We start from the raw sequence: 19012 nt of genomic DNA on the forward strand, positions 1-19012 counted from the left end.
TTTAGATATTTAAAATCAGAACAAAAAAACTTGTCACAGGTATTCATGCTCAGGTAATAGCTAGGATTGACTACTGAAATGCATTTTATACAGGTCTGACTTTGAAGACTGTTCAGAAACTTTACATCTCTCCAGTACTGAAAGAACATCGCCGTATTACAGTCCATTCCCAATCACAATTCAGAAGTGCTCGTAAGCCTTGTATGACTTAGGACATAGAGATGTGAAAGGATGCCTGTTCCTGTACCAACCTGTCTATGCACTGAGGTTATCTTCAGAGGCTGTCCTCCTGGTGACCCCACCATCTGAGGTAAGGCAGGTGGTGACCAAGGAGAGAGTGGTGATGACCATTTGTGGACTTGCCTCCCCAAGAAAGGCCCACCTGGCACCAACATTGGTATCCTTCTGGCACTCAACAAAGTCATTTTGATTCTCCCAGGCTTCTTAATTTATTTTTTTAACAAGTTGCTGTGCTTTATTCATGTATTTTAACTTGTTTTTGTAAAATGGTCTGGAAGCTCCTGTTGCCCATCCCATTGATTCCAGCTTTGGTGTACCCCATTGATACAGCTGAAAACCTTGTTGCCTGAAGCAGAAGTGGTCTGACTCTCAAAACAATAAAAAATAAAATGCATCGAACAGTAGCCCCTAATCTCCTTCACTCTCTTATCCACTACACTCCACTGTATATAAAATATTTTAAGCAAAATAATAATCACCAAATAAAACAGCAGAGTTAATCAGAACCATGCCAGGTAAACTTTAAAAAACAACAGAAGGCCTGCAGAGCAGAGAGAGATGAGTACAGACTTGGTACTAGATCTAGAAAAATCAGTAGTCTCGGCTATACTGACCCTGATCACGAGCATGCTTCTTACCTCCAGAAAGAGGCCTATAGTACATTCTGGTACCCCTTGCTTTGTACTCCTCCTCTTCTTTCAAAGATAGAAGAGCATATGTTGATTAGCACATCAAACAATATCCCCATAATGATCATTTACTCATCTTCATGCTACTCATGCGTTTCAGCTCCATTCAACATTTTTAAAAGACAATGAATAAAATTAACATGCCAAACATGAGAAGGCAGGTCTCATTTAAACGATATGTGGCAGCATGATTATGTGCCTGGCAACTAAATGACAGACAATCACATCAAGATAATGCAACTTTCTTTGCAGCCGATGACATCCGTCTTCAGGCTTTGTTGTTCCAATCTGAGGATTTGCTTATTTTTGGAAGTATACCAATTATACTCCTTTTATATAAATATGTCCAGATCTTTCTTTCAATCTGATTGTCTAAATAAGTAAATTAAGTACTTATAGACAAGGAACGGGATCGGGGTGTGGGAGCTCTTTCGGCTCAAGGGCCAAATTCCATTTTGGAGAAGCTCTTAGAGGCTGCATTCCAGTGGTGGGCAAGGCCAAAGGCTAAGACATGAGGGCAGAAATACCAGTGATACTAGCATATATAGTTGCTTAAAGCTCTGGCTGCCAATAACTAAGACTCTGGAAAGGCATTTCAACCTTTTAGAATGGGGAAAAAACTGCACAGAAGCTGGGAAACCACCAAATGAAGTTGGGGCAGCCATCTGGGGAATGCCGAAGAGCCCGAGCTGGGTTTGGCCCCTGGATCTGAGGTTCTGCACCTCTGCTACAGGATTACATTTTCATCACTACCACACACACACCAACACACACCCCTACTGCATAGCTAAAGGAAATGGAATGTAGTATCCCACTAAATTGGGTGACACTGTGTTCCTAACAAGAACTTCATGAGAATATATTGTTATGGTTTTGCCATCAGATTACTGTGAATAGACCTATTACTGTGGGTTTGCCTTACGGCAAGAGTTTTGCTCTTGGGAAAGGGATGCTGATAACTTGGAAGGGGCATACTAAAATATCCAGGGGATGTCTCATAATGGAAGGCAACAGCCAGGAGGAAAGAGCGGAAACTTCCTGAACATGTGAAGCTTGATGAGACCTGCCAGGGGAGAGAATAGATGGCATACCTTTCTCCCTCCAAGCTGAGGAGGATGTATGCTAGATCTGTATCTGAGAGAGAAACAAGAGAAACAGAAGTTTTAGAATACAGGCCTACACATTTATGTGTAAACCCCACTGAACTCAGTGGGGCTTAGTTCTGCATAGACATGTATGGGATTGCACTGTAAGTTCATTACTGTAAGGCAGTAATTAGACCACTCCTGAAAAAGCCTAACCTGGACCCAGAGGATGTTAACAATTATAGGCCAGTGGCCAACATCCCCTTCCTGGGCAAGGTGCTTGAGCGGGTGGTTGTAGGACAGCTCCAGGCACTCTTGAATGAAACGGATTATCTAGATCCATTTCAATCGGGCTTCAGGCCTGGTTTTGGAACGGAAACTGCCTTGGTCGCCCTGTGGGATGACCTCTGCCGGGAGAGGGACAGGGGGAGTGCGACCCTGTTGATTCTCCTGGACCTCTCAGCGGCTTTCGATACCATCGACCATGGTATCCTTCTGGATAGGTTGTCTGGGTTGGGAGTTGGAGGCACTGCACTACAGTGGTTCCGCTCCTACTTGGATGGCCGATTCCAGAAGGTGGTGCTGGGGGATTATTGCTCTGTGCCATGGCAATTGTGCCATGGGGTTCCACAGGGCTCTATTCTATCCCCCATGCTGTTTAACATCTACATGAAACCGCTGGGGGAGGTTATCCGGAGGTGTGGGCTGAGGTGCCATCAATATGCGGATGACACCCAGCTCTACCTCTCTTTCTCATCAAAACCAGGTGAGGCAGTGGCTGTTCTGAACCAGTGCCTCGGCACGGTAATGGACTGGATGAGGGCCAATAAACTGAAACTCAATCCAGACAAGACGGAGGTACTGTTAGTGGGTGGTTCGTCTGCCCGGCTAGGTGATAATCAACCTGTTCTGGAGGGGGTTGCACTCCCCCTAAAGGATCAGGTTCGTAGTTTGGGGGTGCTCTTGGATCCAGAACTGTCACTTGAGGCACAGGTGAACTCAGTGGCACGGAGCACTTTTTATCAGCTTAGGCTGGTATACCAACTACGCCCTTATCTGGACAGAGATAGCCTAGCTACAGTTATCCATGCTCTGATAACTTCTCGTCTGGATTACTGCAATGCGTTATACGTGGGGCTGCCTTTGAAAACGGTCCGGAAACTTCAGCTGGTCCAAAATAGGGCAGCAAGATTGTTAACAGGGACTGGCCTGCGAGCTCATATTACGCCAGTACTTTTCCAGCTGCACTGGCTGCCAGTCCATTTCCGGGCCCGATTCAAAGTGCTGGTGTTAACATTCAAAGCCCTTAACGGCTTGGGGCCAGGTTACCTGAAGGATCGCCTCCTCCCATATGTGCCTGCCCGGACCTTAAGATCATCAGCAGCAGCCCTTCTCCGTGAGCCCCTGCCAAAGGAAGTGAGGCGGGTGGCTACTAGGAGGAGGGCTTTTTCTGTTGTGGCACCCCGGCTCTGGAACGAGCTCCCTAGTGAGGTTCGCCTGGCGCCTACATTGTACTCCTTTCGGCGCCAGATGAAGACCTTTTTATTTTCCCAGGCATTTTAGCTTTCTAAATTTTTATCTTTGTTGTTTTAAATCTGTATTTTAAACTCCTGTACTGCTGCTAGGTTTTATTGTGGTTGTATTGTTATATTGTGGTTTTAATGTTCTATATATTTTAAATTGTTTTATTGTGTGTTGTTTGGTTTTAGTTTTTGTGAACCGCCCAGAGAGCTTCGGCTATTGGGCGGTATAGAAATAAATAAATAAATAAATAAATTTTGGAGACAGAAAGAGAAAGAGGCAGACAGAGCTGAGTGGCGCTTGAGTGCTGTACACTAACAGTATCTTGGGGTGCAGGTAACAGCTGTACCTTTTTCTGGAGATCTGATGTGGGAGCATTGGGTTTTGCCGTGTTGGAGTGTTCAGGTTGTGCCTCCACCTAGGCTCACCTTGTATATTTGTAAATTAACTCAGATATTGCAGAGCTGCCTGGATGTCTCCAGTTATCTCTTCCTCCAAATGAAACCAAAGCTGAATATGGGTTGCCCCCTGGAACTTCCACACCACTCAAGGAAGCGAAGCACGCATAAGAATATAAAGATACCCTATACTGAGGGCTTCACCACACGAGGCTAGGATCCCACATCCTCCTCAGGGCTTCTGCTTCTGAATTTTTGGGGGGATTAAGATTGGCTCCTTTACACAGGCTGACACGTGCTGTTTTTATTTCTCAGCAAGTTCTATGTGTTTCATTTCACAGCCACTAGAGGCCGCTGCTGTTATAGCACCATTATGGACATACACAGCAAGTAAAGTGCTTCATTGTGCTTCCTAGTGAATAACTGGACTTTCCCCGTGTTTTACAAAGGCAGGATAAAGGTCCTAAACAGTGGGAGGGGCCCTGGTGTTGTGTAAAGGACCCACAAACTTCCATGTGTTCCCAGTCTTAATGGCACAATATAAGCCCCATGTGGAAAAGCCCTGAGTCATACCATTGTCACTGGGAGAGATACAAGCAGAGGGAAAAGGAAAGCGGCCAGGACTTTGACAGTAAGAGGGAAGAGATGTTGGGCATTGAACCTGATATATACAGTGGACTTCCTGAGCAATGGACTCCCCTCTAATAGATCCTCTAAAGCAGCCTTCCCCAACCTGATATGTCAGACTACAAGTCCCATCAGCCCCAGCCAGCACGGTCAATTGACATAAATTATATATAACATTCCTTTCTTCAGATGAAGCAAAATGTGAACATTTTCAGTACATCAACTGAAATAAAAGGAATTGACTAAAAATGTGCCCCCATTAACTGGGTAGCAGATTTTTAAATGTATTGTTATTAATACTACCACCACTACCACTCAAAGTATAAAAGCTGCTGATTAGTAAGAATGCTCCTTTGAAAAAAGAGGCATTCCCCCTTTTTTCAACTATATATAGGAGGAATTACCGCTCCAGAGTCTATTTAGATGTGGAGCGGTATACAAATGTTGCAAATAAATACATAAATAACACCTACAATGACACCTTCTAAAAACAAAGTATGATTCTTGTTTCAGAGCCACCTTTTTATCCATATGTAAATTTAATTCATCTGTGCATCAGTTTAAATCCACATTTCTCCCATCAGGTGACAGCCCTCATTTTCAGTAGACATGGAAGTTCTATCCACTACGGCAAGAGTGGGCAATCTATGGCCCTCCAGATGATGTTGGACTCCAACACCCATTAGCCTCAGACAGCATGGCCAATGGTGGGGGATGATGAATGTTGGAATTCAACAATATCTGGAGGGCACAGGTTCCCCATCCCTGCACTAGGTCCTCATTGGGGACCAACTCTGGGCAAAAAAACAGATAATAGACCAACCTTTCCCATGTGGTACCTTCCAGATGTGCTGGACTACAACTCCCATCATTTCTGACCAGCATGGCTAACACATCTGGAGGGCATCAGGTGGGGAAGGCTGTAATAGGTCAATCATCTCTTCAGCCAACCAACAGGAATCTGGATAAGAATTTATCAAGCCATGTTCACATTCTGACTGAATTTAATGCTCCTCCATGAAACGAGGAAGATCAGGATTCAAACCTTCCCATGTGGACACCCAAGTGCTTTCACATGCACATTATTAGAGGCTCTTTGAACCCTCCCTTTTGACTGCAACTTCTTGTGCTGCATTTGCAGATGGATCTACATGCATGCAGTAGCATGAGGTGGTGGCAGATTAATCAGGTGATAACGTGGATGGTATCATTCCTGACTTTAGGTGGAGGAAGATCATATTTCAGAAGGCTCTTCTACATGTATTTTACAGCTTTGTTTCTGCAGATAGAAAGCTAGTTCAGCAGGGAGATGGGCTTGAATCGTCACCCTGAAGTATGCATTTTCTACTTCCAGGGAGGGGTGTTTTCTTTTTTACATGGGGAGTTCACTGAAAAAATATCCCATATCTGAATATGTACAAAACCACTCTACCACCCCGGGACCCAACCATCTAATTCTGTTGCACATGTGAAATGGCCTGAGGCTGATGCTGAGACTCTCCAGACTTTCAAAAGTTGTTTTGTTTTTTGGAGAGCAGAGGGGTGGATACAATAGAAAGAGGGCTCAAGGGTTGTGGAGTGTAGGTCGAATGCCCCATACGTGCACAGAAGCGCCACCCACTGCAACTCTCTGGATTCCACCCAGAGTTTAGCGAGAGTTTGCAATAGAAACTTCAAGCCTCTCATAGATGTTAATTAACTTCAATGAGATTTATTCCAGTGACCATTATCCATGTAAGGCCTTTCTTCCCCCCCAAAAAAAACATCTGTTCTTCTAGACTGAGTGATTGTCTTAATAAGCTGTGACGAGAAATATTTACAGTTCTAGCTGTGCAGGAAGAAATATGACACTAACAAAAGCGGATGGAGGTCACACTTCAGTGAAGGCTGAATGTCTCTCTGTGCAACATGCATATAAATAAGCGATTTGCTTTGCCCATGTGTGTGTGCAAGTGCATGTGTGTTTCACGCCTCTTTCCTTTTCTATAGCTAAACAAAGAGCATGGATCCTTTTTTCCCTTAGAACCTTCACTTTTAAGACAATTCTTGCAGCACTAAGCATCTGTTGGTGCCCTTTACTGGGCAGGCTTGGGAGCTTCTCACATCATCCCAGGTAATGAAGTGCATACATTTTAAATAACTCAAAAAGCATTTTAAACACATGTCTAAGGACATCTTTTGCAAATGCTTCGGTCAAGCCTAGCAGCACCTATTGGCATCTTGATGCTAAGGGTATTACCTCCTGCCACAGGAAGGGACTTTTGGGATCAGATAAGACATCCATCACATCAGTTGAGGGAGGGACCCTATTTGAGAAAACCATAAAGTTGGAAGGAATCTTGGAGGTCATCTAGTCCAACCCCACCACCTCTACTCAGTAGCAGAGCACATACTTTACATGCAGAAGGTTCCAGATTCTGTCTCTGGCACCTCCAGTAAAAAATGGCAGGTAGCAGGGTATGGCATCTTCCTCAACACTGGGGAGCCACTGCCAGAGTGGCTGTAAGAGTAGGTGAGACTGGACTAGATGGACAACTATCAAGTGGATCCACAGTTGGCTACAGAATCGGACTCAAAGAGTGCTTATCAACTGGATCTTCTCCAACTGGGGAGAGGTAACGAGCGGGGTACCACAGGGCTCAGTCTTGGGCCCAGTACTCTTCAATATTTTTATTATTGACTTGGAGGAGGAGGTGCAAGGAATGCTGATCAAATTTGCAGATGACACAAAATTGGGCGGGATAGCTAATACCTTGGAAGACAGAAACAAAATTCAAAGTGATCTTGATAGGCTGGAGTGCTGGGCAGAAAACAACAGAATGAAATTTAATAGGGATAAATGCCAAGTTCTGCACCTAGGAAAAAGAAACCATGTGCACAGTTACAAGATGGAGGATACATGGCTCAACAACACTACAAATGAGAAGGATCTTGGAATTGTTGTAGATCACAAGTTAAATATGAGCCAACAATGTGATGTGGCTGCAAAAAAGGCAAATGCTATTTTAGGCTGCATTAATAGAAGCATGACTTCCAAATCTGAGGAAGTAGTAGTTCCCCTCTACTCAGTACTGGTTAGGCCTCATCTGGAGTACTGTGTCCAGTTCTGGGCACCACACTTTAAGAAGGATGCAGACAAGCTGGAGAGGGTTCAGAGGAGGGCAACTAAGATGATCAGGGGACTGGAAACAAAGCCCTGTAAGGAGAGACTGGAAGAACTGGGCATGTTTAGCCTTGAGAAGAGAAGACTGAGTGGCGTTCTTCCAGTACTTGAAAGTAGGGATATTGCGGGTGCCCGACTGGGTCTGGGAATTCATCGGGCTCCTCCTGCCCGCGACCCACGGACTGCGCCCACCGAGACGCTGTCCTTGCTCATCCCTGTTCACATGTGCTCATGCACTCTCACGCTCTCCAGGACTCACCGCAATCCCGTTTGGCGAGCACCCGCCATTTTTGTGCTTTGATTGCTACGAAAAACAGGAAGTTAAAAAAATGCTCATATTTATATATGAGCAGTTTGGAGCTGGGAAAGCTACATAAGCACAATATTAGATTATACCCATAATATAATTATATTATATTATGGGCGCCACACTTTAAGAAGGATGCGGACAAATTGGAGAGGGTTCACAGGAGGGCAACGAAGATGATCAGGGGACTGGAAACAAAGCCCTATGAGGAAAGACTGGAAGAACTGGGCATGTTTAGCCTTGAGAAGAGAAGACTGAGGGGAGATAGGATAGCATTCTTCAAGTACTTGAAAGTAGGGCTGTGCAACGCTTCAGCCCAAGGCCCAAACCCCGAGTTGAAGCAGGCTGTTTTGGGTCACTTTGTGCCCTTTCCAAGGCGAAGCAGATGGAGCACAAAGTGACCCGGAGTGGGTTGGGGGCTCTCCAAAGCACTCGGTGCACTTCAGAGCTTTGCTCCCCCCCTGGCCAGTCCCCCCCATCACCTCTAGGTCCTTACCTGAGCCGCCTTATCTGCCACCCCCAGCCACCACTGCCCACCGCCCCGCTGCTGCTGGCTGCTGCCGCGCCATTGCCACCCACCACCAAACTACTGCCACCTTCGCTGCCACTGCTGCCTTCTCTGTTGCTGCCACTGCCTCTGCTGCCTTCTCCACTGCCATCTCCTGAGGACTGGATGTGTGGTGACTCTTCTCGCAGGGAGTCGCCATTTTTAAAATGGCAACTTCCTGGAACTTCCAGGAGGTTGCCATTTTAAAAATGGTGACTCCCTGTAAGAAGACAGGTGGTGACAGAGAAGACGGCGGTGGTGGCATCGAGGAGAACGCAGCAGTGGCAGCGAAGGCAGAGGTGCAGCGATAGTGAAGGCGATGGCCGTGGTGGAGGAGGAGGAGGCCCAGGTAAGGAGCTGGGGGGTAGCGCAGGGGTGTCAGGGGGAGACCCGAAGCAGGGTTTGCCATCCGAATCATGCTTCAGGTTCAGGGCCGAGTCAGCTCGGGGGGGCCGAAACTGCCTGAGCTGAATCGGGCCCACCTCAGAAGCAGTGAAGCTGGGGGGGGGGGGTGTCCCTGCACAGTCCTACTTGAAAGGTTGTCAAAGAGAGGAAGGCCAGTGATGTGGCTGCAAAAAAGGCAAATGCTATTTTGGGCTGCATTCATAGAAGCATAGCTTCCAAATCCCAGGAAGTGCTAGTTCCCCTCTGCTCAGCACTGGTTAGGCCTCATCTGGAGTACTGTGTCCAGTTCTGGGCACCACACTTTAAGAAGGATGCAGACAAACTGGAGAGGGTTCAGAGGAGGGCAACAAAGATGATCAGGGGACTGGAAACAAAGCCCTATGAGGAGAGACTGAATGAACTGGGCATGTTTAGCCTTGAGAAGACTGAGGGGAGACATGATAGCGCTCTTCAAGTACTTGAAAGGTTGTCACAGAGAGGAAGGCCAGGATCTCTTCTCGATCATCCCAGAGTACAGGACACAGAATAATGGGCTCAAGTGACAGGAAGCCAGATTCTGGCTGAACATCAGGAAAAACTTCCTGACTGTTAGAGCAATACGACAATGGAACCAATTACCTATGGAGGTGGTGGGCTCTCCCACACTGGAGGCCTTCAAGATGAGGCTGGACAGCCATCTGTCAGGGATGCTCTGACTTGGATTCCTGCATTGAGCAGGGGGTTGGACTCGATGGCCTTGTAGGCCTCTTCCAACCCTACTATTCTATGATTCTAGGATCTCTTCTCCATCATTCCAGAGTGCAGGACACTGTCAGGAGCACCCTTGCTGCCTTCTGAAATCCTCAGGTAGCCAGAATCAACACACAGATGATAGGGCTCTTTTCCAAGGCTTTATTTCCATTCAACCTAATGACGCTTACAGATGCTAATTGCATGAGCCTAATGAGGGAAACTTTAGAGAACTGCCTAACAGAGGTCGCTAGCCCTAGAGAAATCAGTTGATCTCCATTTGGAGGACAGAGGCGGGAAACCTCTGGATTTAAGGGCTAGGAGGCGAAAGTCTGCCCCTTTCCCATGGGGCATCGGGGCGCAGCTGCTGACGTCGCACCAAGAGGGCTGAGTACCTCCTCTCGGCACCCTCCTTCTCCCGCTTGTCCCTGTGCCGACGCCTAGCATCCCAAAGCTCCAATTGTCCTTCCCCCTGCCTGCCAGGGTCGCTACCACTGGGGATCTCCCTCCAGCAGCACCTCTGAACAGCGCACGGGTTCCTCTCCCACAGTTTCTATCTCTTCCTCAGAATCTGAACTGCTTTGGGGCTCTATGGGCTCCAATTCAACCCTGACAGACACGGAAGAAAGGGCTCAAGTTAAAGGAAGCCAGACTCCGGCCAAACATGAGGAAAAACCTCCTGCCTGTTAGAGCAATATGACAATGGAACCAATTCCCTAGGGAGGTGGTGGGCTCTCCCACACTGGAGGTATTCAAGACAAGGCTGGACAGCCATCTGTCGGGGATGCTCTGACTTGGATTCCTGCATTGAGCAAGGGGTTGGACTTGATGGTCTTGTAGGCCCCTTCCAACCCTCCTAGTCTATGACTCAGTGATTCTATGTCAAATCTTCTTACCTGGTGTAAGGCAGCTTCCTATGTCCCTAGCCTAGCATCCTGTCTCTAACTAGTGGCCAGCTAGATGTGTCTGGGAAGCTCATAAGCAGGGCATGATAGAGACAGCCAAAGCCTGGAGAATGCCCCCATATCTGGTAATCAGAGATGGTGCTGCTGCCTTAGGTGAGCTGCTGGCATCTGGTCCCTCTCTGGGATATTCCAGGCCCCTTCCCTGGTTTTCAGCTTTCATGTTTAAAAAGTAACCCTACACCCCTTTTATTTGTGGAGCCTTACCAGGCATCCCCTTGCCTCATCGGATGTGACCTTGCTGTGCAAGACGGGATCCAGCCTTTCCAGGCAGGGCCACAGCTGTACCCCAGTCTCCCCTGGGAGCCCCATGACAAGCTCGGACAGGACAGCGCCATCAATGAAAGCTTCACAAGCTCCAGCCTCTGGTCTCCAGTACTAAAGCAAGGGTGTCCTAATCAATGAAGCCTAGGGGCTCCGATTTCAATGGGACTATAAATCCACTCTGGGTTTCAGTCAGAACCAGTCAAAGCTCTAAAGGAGCTATCTAAGGTGCTGAACCCAATCCCCAAAATGGGTTCAGAACCTTGGATAGATCCTTTAGAGCTCTGATTGGTTCTGACTGCAACCCAGAGCAGAGTCACAGCCCCACTGAAATCAGAGCCACCAGCCTCCACCGGTCCTAACCCACTCCTGAATCCAAGGACAGGCCTTACTCAGTCTTGAAGCCTCTGAGTCCCACTGATGCCAGTGATGAGCTGAGCGCCCCAACCCTGCAGTCTAGGACCAGCCCACGTCATTGTGCTATCTGCACCGAAGGACAAGACAGGATACACACACACACCATTCCATATACAGGGTTTGAACGGACTGGCAACAACTTTATTTCAACTCTAGTGATGGGTCAGCTTCTCCACTGCAGCTGAAGGCAGCAAGTTAGTTTCAGAGGCACACCTCAAGGCAACCGATGAGGGGGCACAGGGCAAGCCAGCTTGGGAGGCCTGCCACCCCCACCATCCACCACCTGCGGCAGCTGCCTCACCCCACCTAATGGTAGGGCCAGCCCTGACTGGCCCATCGAACAGGGAGTGGGGCTCAGGTTTCTTGCTACCATTGTCCTCTGCAACCCTCCTTTCCGTGTCCTGGTCACAGGCCCTTCACATGCTCCACTGCCCTGTCCAATCAGCGCAACAGCACTGGGCTAAGTGGCAACTAGGCCTGGGGTGGGCAACTTGTAGCCCTCCAGATGTGTGGGCCTACAACTCCCATCATCCCTCACCATTGGCTATGCTGGCTAGGGCTGATGGAAGTTGTAGTCCAAAACATCTGGAGGGCCACAAGTTGCCCACTTCTGCACTAGAGCCTTATTCTTAAATGTCCTAAAATTGTATTATATTTTATTTATATGTTATACCATATGCTTGAGTAACCCCCAAGTTAAACTACTGAAATGTGCTGTATGTGGGCCTGCCTTTGAAGACTGCCCAGTAACTGCACTTGTTTCAAATCACAGCCACTAAGCTACTGAGCAGGACCAGGCATCTCCCCTTTGCTTAAAAAGCTCCAGTGACTTCTGGTCCCTTTCCAAGCCTAATTCAAAGAGCTGGTGCTTATCTTTAAAGCCCTACACGGCTTGGCACATGGAAACTTGGGGGAACATCTTCTCCCACATCAACCTGCCAGTAGACTAAGATCTTCCTCAGGAGCCCTCCCCTGGGAGGTCCAGCCAATGGCCTTTTAGCAAATAAGGCGGTGTATAAATAATAAAATAAATCTGAAGTGAGGCGGGTAGCTATGGGGAGAAGGGTTTTTCAGTTGTGGTGCCTTGTTTTTGGAACTCTCCCCAAAGGGAGGTTTATTTGGCACCCATGCTAATGTATTCTAGGCATTAAACACAAAAAAAACCCACCCTTTTCATTTTCTCCCAGGCTTTGAAACTCTGATGCATTTTTTCCTTGCTGCAAATGACTTTGGCACTGCATTTTACCATTTCCGTTGCATTTTCATTAGTTATTTTAAACCACCCTGGACATTTGGGATCGAAGGACAGTACAGAAGCATCTTAAAGAAACCATTAAGTCACCTGTACATCAGGGCTGGTCCATGGGCAGCAGTCTGTGGTCTGTCAGGAACCAGGAGCCATGGGCAAACCAACAGTCAGGACTGAAGAATAAGTCAGACCCAAAGGACAAGCCAGAAGTCAGGACCAAAGAACAACCAAAGGATACAGGATGCAGAGCTCAAGAAAGTCTTGTCACTCAAGCAAGGCTTAGCTGGAACAGGAAGGAGGATCCAATAGCCAGCCTGGGTGGGCAGAGTCAGTCTATGGCCCCAAGATACTAACCTATCTGGGCAGACTCTGCAACAGTGGCTCACCGCTAGGGATGGGCGGATTCCCTACCTTCCAGTTCGTAGGGGGAATCTGCCCGGGGGGGAGGCGATCCATTCCTCCTCCCCGGAACCCCCTAGAACAGCTCTGCATTGGGAGGATTCTGCGGAATTCAGGAGGATTCCGCGGAGCCGCACGCCAGCTCTGTATCGCTGGTGATACGGTAATGGCAGCTGCCATTACCCTATCGCTGGGAGGAATATAGCCGCAAATGGCACAGTGGATGCCACTTGCGGCCGTAAAGCCCTCAGTTTAACCTAATTGCAGCTGTTTACAGCTCCATTTAGGTAAAAACAGTGCTTTACGGCCGCAAGTGGCATCCACTGTGCCATTTGCAGCTGTATTCCTCCCAGTGATGTGGTAATGGCGGCCACCATTACCATATCGCCAGCGATACAGAGCCAGCATGCCGTTCCGCTGGAAATCCTCGGGAGGTGGAGGTAAGTGAGCCATTCCGCCGCAGATTCCAGAGGCCGGATTCCAAAGAATCCAGCCTCATTTGGGTCTGCAGCGGAATTCTCTGCCATCCCTACTCACCGCGCAAAGAAGCCACTTACAAAAACAAAGGCTCCTGACACTGAATTTAGGCTCCGGCTACACTGAATTTATCTCCCCCCACCTCCCATGCTCCTGCTGAGTACCCCTTGCCCCAAATGTCTGGCAACGGCCTTTAGCTATACTGCGTCATGCTTCACCTCCACAGATCTCTGCTTGCCCATCCAGAAGATTACACCTTCAGAATCCAACTTCTTTTCCCCCTTTTTTTTTGGTGGGGAGCATATTAGCCCATAATCTAGTGAGTCTGATTTTTCCCCCTGCTTCATTGATTTATTGTGACTAATATTACCAAGGCACACGCTTACTGAGTTTTTGATTGAGAATTATGTTGAGGAGGGCGGAAAGAGAGAAACTAAAAGTGTCTGGACTATTGAAAATGTCACTGGCTGTAGACTGCCGCCTCAGGAAGCTTGCTATCGTGCATGGTTTCCCAGATAAAAATCACAGATGCATTGTGCTGCTGGGGGAGAAAAGTGACCCCCAAATTGCATTTTTATGTGCCAGTACATACACAGAGTGAACCCAATTTCCTGAGCTGTATGTCCACTGTTTAAGCATCACTCTGGAGGCAGCGACAAATGTTTAAGATATAGCTCAATTTCTTTCAATCTAACTGAAAATTTGCACATTTCGCCTATAAAAGCTCTCTGCTTAGGGGTTTTATCCAGTGCTATACATTCAGGCCTGATCATGTACAATGGATAGAGCTTTTTAGATATGACAATAAAAAGAAAAGATCAAGTAACCCTGGTCTTTTGCAAAATTCATGTAGTAGCATTTTGCAGGGATATTGGTAGCTGCTGGCCCAGAAATTGTACTATAGGAAGATCCCACCAATAATAACTCTCAGCAGAGCAGAGGGCTGCATGGATGTAGTGATCTCTAGGAGATGCAGCCATCAAAGTTGAGAATAAAGGCCTCCGTGGAGGGCATGCTCAATGGAAGAGGGATTAAAAAGAGAAAGCAAAGAACATTGAACTTACCATTAGGGCAAATGGACACTAAATTACCCAAGAAATGACTACAAGGACAAGAAAGGGGTACCACATAATTTGGCTTCAGTAGCATAGTGACATTATGCAGAACTTTAGCATGGTGCCCCAAAATGAAAGGAGAATGGAGGAAATATGGGCAAGTTCTCCCGTAATAATGTTTTAAAACTAAGAGGATCCTCAAGCGAGAAAACGTAGCTCAGTGGTAGGGCACATGCTTTGCATCCAGAAGGTCTCAAGTTCAATCCTTACCATCTCCCACGCTGGGAGGGACAAATCTGTCAAGTATGATTTCTCAGGGTTGCTCATTTTCCCCATCCTTAGTTTATTCAAATCCATTTCTGCATCAGTTTGCAACTTTAAAAAAAGATTCTGCACAAAAAATCATACTTGTTTTATTTAGTAGTAATACTTACATATTTTTATTGATTGATTGGTTGATTGATTATTTATTTATTAATTACATTTATATCCCGCCTTTTTTTCCTCCTTAAGGAGAATATTTCTCCATTTTATCCTCACAACAACCCTGTGGGATAGGTTGGGCTGACAGTCTGGCCCAAAGTCACCTGGTGAGCTTCCATGGCCAAGTGGGGACTAGAACCCTGTTCTCCCAACCCCCAGTCCAGCACTCTAGCCACTACACCACACTGGCTCTTACATACTGCTTAATGTAATAAAATCCCTAGGTGGTTACACATTTTCATGCACATTTCTCCTAATATATGCAGTTTTACGTAATATCTACATTTTTTACAAGTAGTTATCCAATGTCAGGATTGATTCTGAGCACATGGCCACCATCTAGCCAAATATCAATAATTTCGAATCTTTTTACTTTCGACAGGAGAGAAATAAGTACATACTTAACTATCCCACTGAAATCATTTAAATGGGGCTTAATTTGGGTGGAATCATACCTTTTGCTTACAGGGGCTGTTGGAAAATGAAGTAATGCCTCTCTGATAAACATGCTGTCAGGGGTATTTCTGAGTGCAGGGAGTGGGATAGCAGTTCAGATTCTGAAGGAGAACCACCAGCCATGGGGGAGGTGTTTTCCCATGCTAGTCCAGACATGACTAGGCTGGCTTCTCAGGTTGCAAACATCCAGCTGGCTGAGGATGAGGGTCCCTCTTCACACACACACACACACACACACACCCATGAGAGGCAGCAAACAGGAGGAGGCGGGGTTTGGGGAGTCTGACTTAATAGATGTTAGATGCAGGCACAGGGCAAAGAGAGAGAAGGTAGGTGCGGAACTTAGACGGTCTACCCGATTGGCCTTGTGTGAAAAGCTGTGCTTAGAGGTCTCATGAGAAGAGAAGGACCTCCCCACCTTAGTGAGACCGCCTTCCTCTTCAAATGGTGGCCCACTCCTGTAACTTCCTTTTGAAACCCCTGAAGGCATTCCTTTGTAGACTTAGAGTCACTGAGAATTTGCATCTGTATGACCCTGTGAATTAATGAATTAAAAGCTGTAGACTGAAGCCTCTCATCTGTGTTTGTTTTCAGTGTTGAAATAAAGTGGGGGCTAAAGGAATCCTGGGAGATCATTACCTTGTTGTGGTGCTGGAGCTTGAGCACCTCAATGACATCATGAGCTAAACCATGAAGGGACACCCAAGACGGGAAGGTCATGGCAGAGAGGTCAGACTAAATACGATCCCTGGGGAAGAAAACGGCAACCCACCCCAGTATTCTTGCCATGAAAACTAAATGGATCAGTACAACCAGAGATATGTCAGTATACCATCGGAAGATGGGACTGCCAGGTCAGAAGATGGTCAAAACGCTACTGGGGAGGAACAGAGGATAAGTTCAACTAGCCCCAGATGTGACGACGCAGCTAGCTCAAAGCCGAAAGGATGGCTAGCAGCCGATGGTGCTGGTGGTGAACGACGAATCCGATGTTCTAAAGATCAACACACCATAGGAACCTGGAACGTAAGATCTATGAGCCAGGGCAAATTGGATGTGGTTATCAGGGAGATGTCAAGATTAAATATAGACATTTTGGGTGTCAGTGAACTGAAATGGACTGGAATGGGCCACTTCACATCAGATTACCACCAGATCTACTACTGTGGACAAGAGCACCACAGAAGAAATGGAGTAGCCTTCATAATTAATAATAAAGTGGCTAAAGCAGTGCTTGGATACAATCCAAAAAATTGCAGAATGATCTCAATTCAAATTCAGGGTAAGCCATTTAACATCACAGTGATCCAAATATACACCCCAACCACAGATGCTGAAAAAACAGAAGTAGATCAGTTCTATGAAGATCTGCAGCACCTACTGGATAGTACACCAAAAAAAGATGTTATTTTCATTACAGGAGACAGGAATGCTAAGGTGGGTAGTCAAACAACACCTGGAATTACAGGCAAGCATGGTCTGGGAGAACAAAATGAAGCAGGACATAGGCTGATAGAATTTTGCCAAGACAACTCACTGTGCATAACAAACACTCTCTTCCAACAACCTAAGAGACGACTTTATACATGGACTTCACCAGACGGTCGACACCGAAATCAGATTGACTACATCCTTTGTAGCCAAAGGTGGCGGACATCTATGCAGTCGATAAAAACAAGACCTGGCGCTGATTGTAATTCAGATCACGAACTTCTTATTGCACAATTTAGAATCAGACTAAAGAGAATAGGGAAGACCCCCAGATCAGTTAGATATGAGCTCACTAATATTCCTAATGAATATGCAGTGGAGGTGAAGAATAGATTTAAGGGGCTAGATTTAGTAGATAGGGTCCTGGAAGAAGTATGGACAGAGGTTCGCAACATTGTTCAGGAGGCAGCAACAAAAAACGTCCCAAAGAAAAAGAAAACCAAGAAGGCAAGTCGGCTGTCTTCTGAGACACTGGAAGCAGCCCAAGAAAGAAGGAAAGCAAAAGGCAACAGTGACAGGGGGAGATATGCCCAATTAAATGCAAAATTCCAGAGGTTAGCCAGAAGAGATAAGGAATTATTTTTAAACAAGCAATGCATGGAAGTGGGAGAAGATAATAGAATAGGAAGAACAAGAGACCTCTTCCAGAAAATTAGAAACATCGGAGGTAAATTCCAGGCAAAAATGGGTATGATCAAAAACAAAGATGGCAAGGACCTAACAGAAGCAGAAGAGATCAAGAAAAGGTGGCAAGAATATACGGAAGATCTGTATAGGAAGGATAATAATATCGGGGATAGATTTGACAGTGTGGTCAGTGAGCTAGAGCCAGACATCCTGAAGAGTGAGGTTGAATGGGCCTTAAGAAGCATTGCTAATAACAAGGCAGCAGGAGATGACGGTATCCCAGCTGAACTGTTTAAAATCTTGCCAGATGATGCTGTCAAGGTGATGCATGCCATATGCCAGCAAATTTGGAAAACACAAGGATGGCCAACAGATTGGAAAAAATCCACTTATATCCCCATACCAAAAAAGGGAAGCACCAAAGAATGTTCAAGCTACCCAACAGTGGCACTTATTTCACATGCCAGTAAGGTAATGCTCAAGATCTTGCAAGGTAGACTCCAGCAATTCATGGAGCAAGAATTGCCAGAAGTACAAGCTGGGTTTCGAAAAGGCAGTAGAACTAGAGACCAAATTGCCAATATCCACTGGATAATGGAGAAAGCGAGGGAGTTTCAGAAAAACATCTATTTCTGTTTTATTGACTATTCTAAAGCCTTTGACTGTGTGGATCATCACAAATTGTGGCAAGTTCTTGGTGGTATGGGGATACCAAGTCATCTTGTCTGCCCCCTGAGGAATCTGTATAACGACCAAGTAGCAACGGTAAGAACAGACCATGGAACAACAGACTGGTTTAAGATTGGGAAAGGAGTTCAGCAGGGTTGTATACTCTCACCCTACCTATTCAACCTGTATGCAGAACACATCCTGCAACGTGCTGGGCTTGATGAAGCTAAGGCTGGAGTTAAAATCACTGGAAGAAACATTAACAATCTCCGATATGCAGATGATACCACTTTGATGGCTGAAAGCGAGGAGGAGCTGAGGAGCCTCATGACGAAGGTGAAAGAAGAAAGTGCAAAAGCTGGGTTGCAGTTAAACCTCAAAAAAACCAAGATTATGGCAACCAGCTTGATTGATAACTGGCAAACAGAGGGAGAAAACGTGGAGGGTGACAGACTTTGTCTTTCTAGGCGCAAAGATTACTGCAGATGCTGACTGCAGCCAGGAAATCAGAAGACGTTTACTTCTTGGGAGGACAGCAATGGCAAATCTTGATAAAATAGAGAAGACCAGAGACATCACACTGACAACAAAGGTCCGCATAGTTCAAGCAATGGTATTCCCCATAGTAACCTATGGCTGCGAGAGCTGGACCATAAGGAAGGCTGAGCAAAGGAAGATAGATGCTTTTGAACTGTGGTGCTGGAGGAAAATTCTGAGAGTGGCATGCCTTGGACTGCAAGAAGATCAAACCA

The sequence above is a fragment of the Heloderma suspectum genome, chromosome 1, assembly GCF_057233095.1.
Source record: "Heloderma suspectum isolate Gila_16-S chromosome 1, 16-S_ref, whole genome shotgun sequence".
NCBI classification, from domain to species: domain Eukaryota; kingdom Metazoa; phylum Chordata; class Lepidosauria; order Squamata; family Helodermatidae; genus Heloderma; species Heloderma suspectum.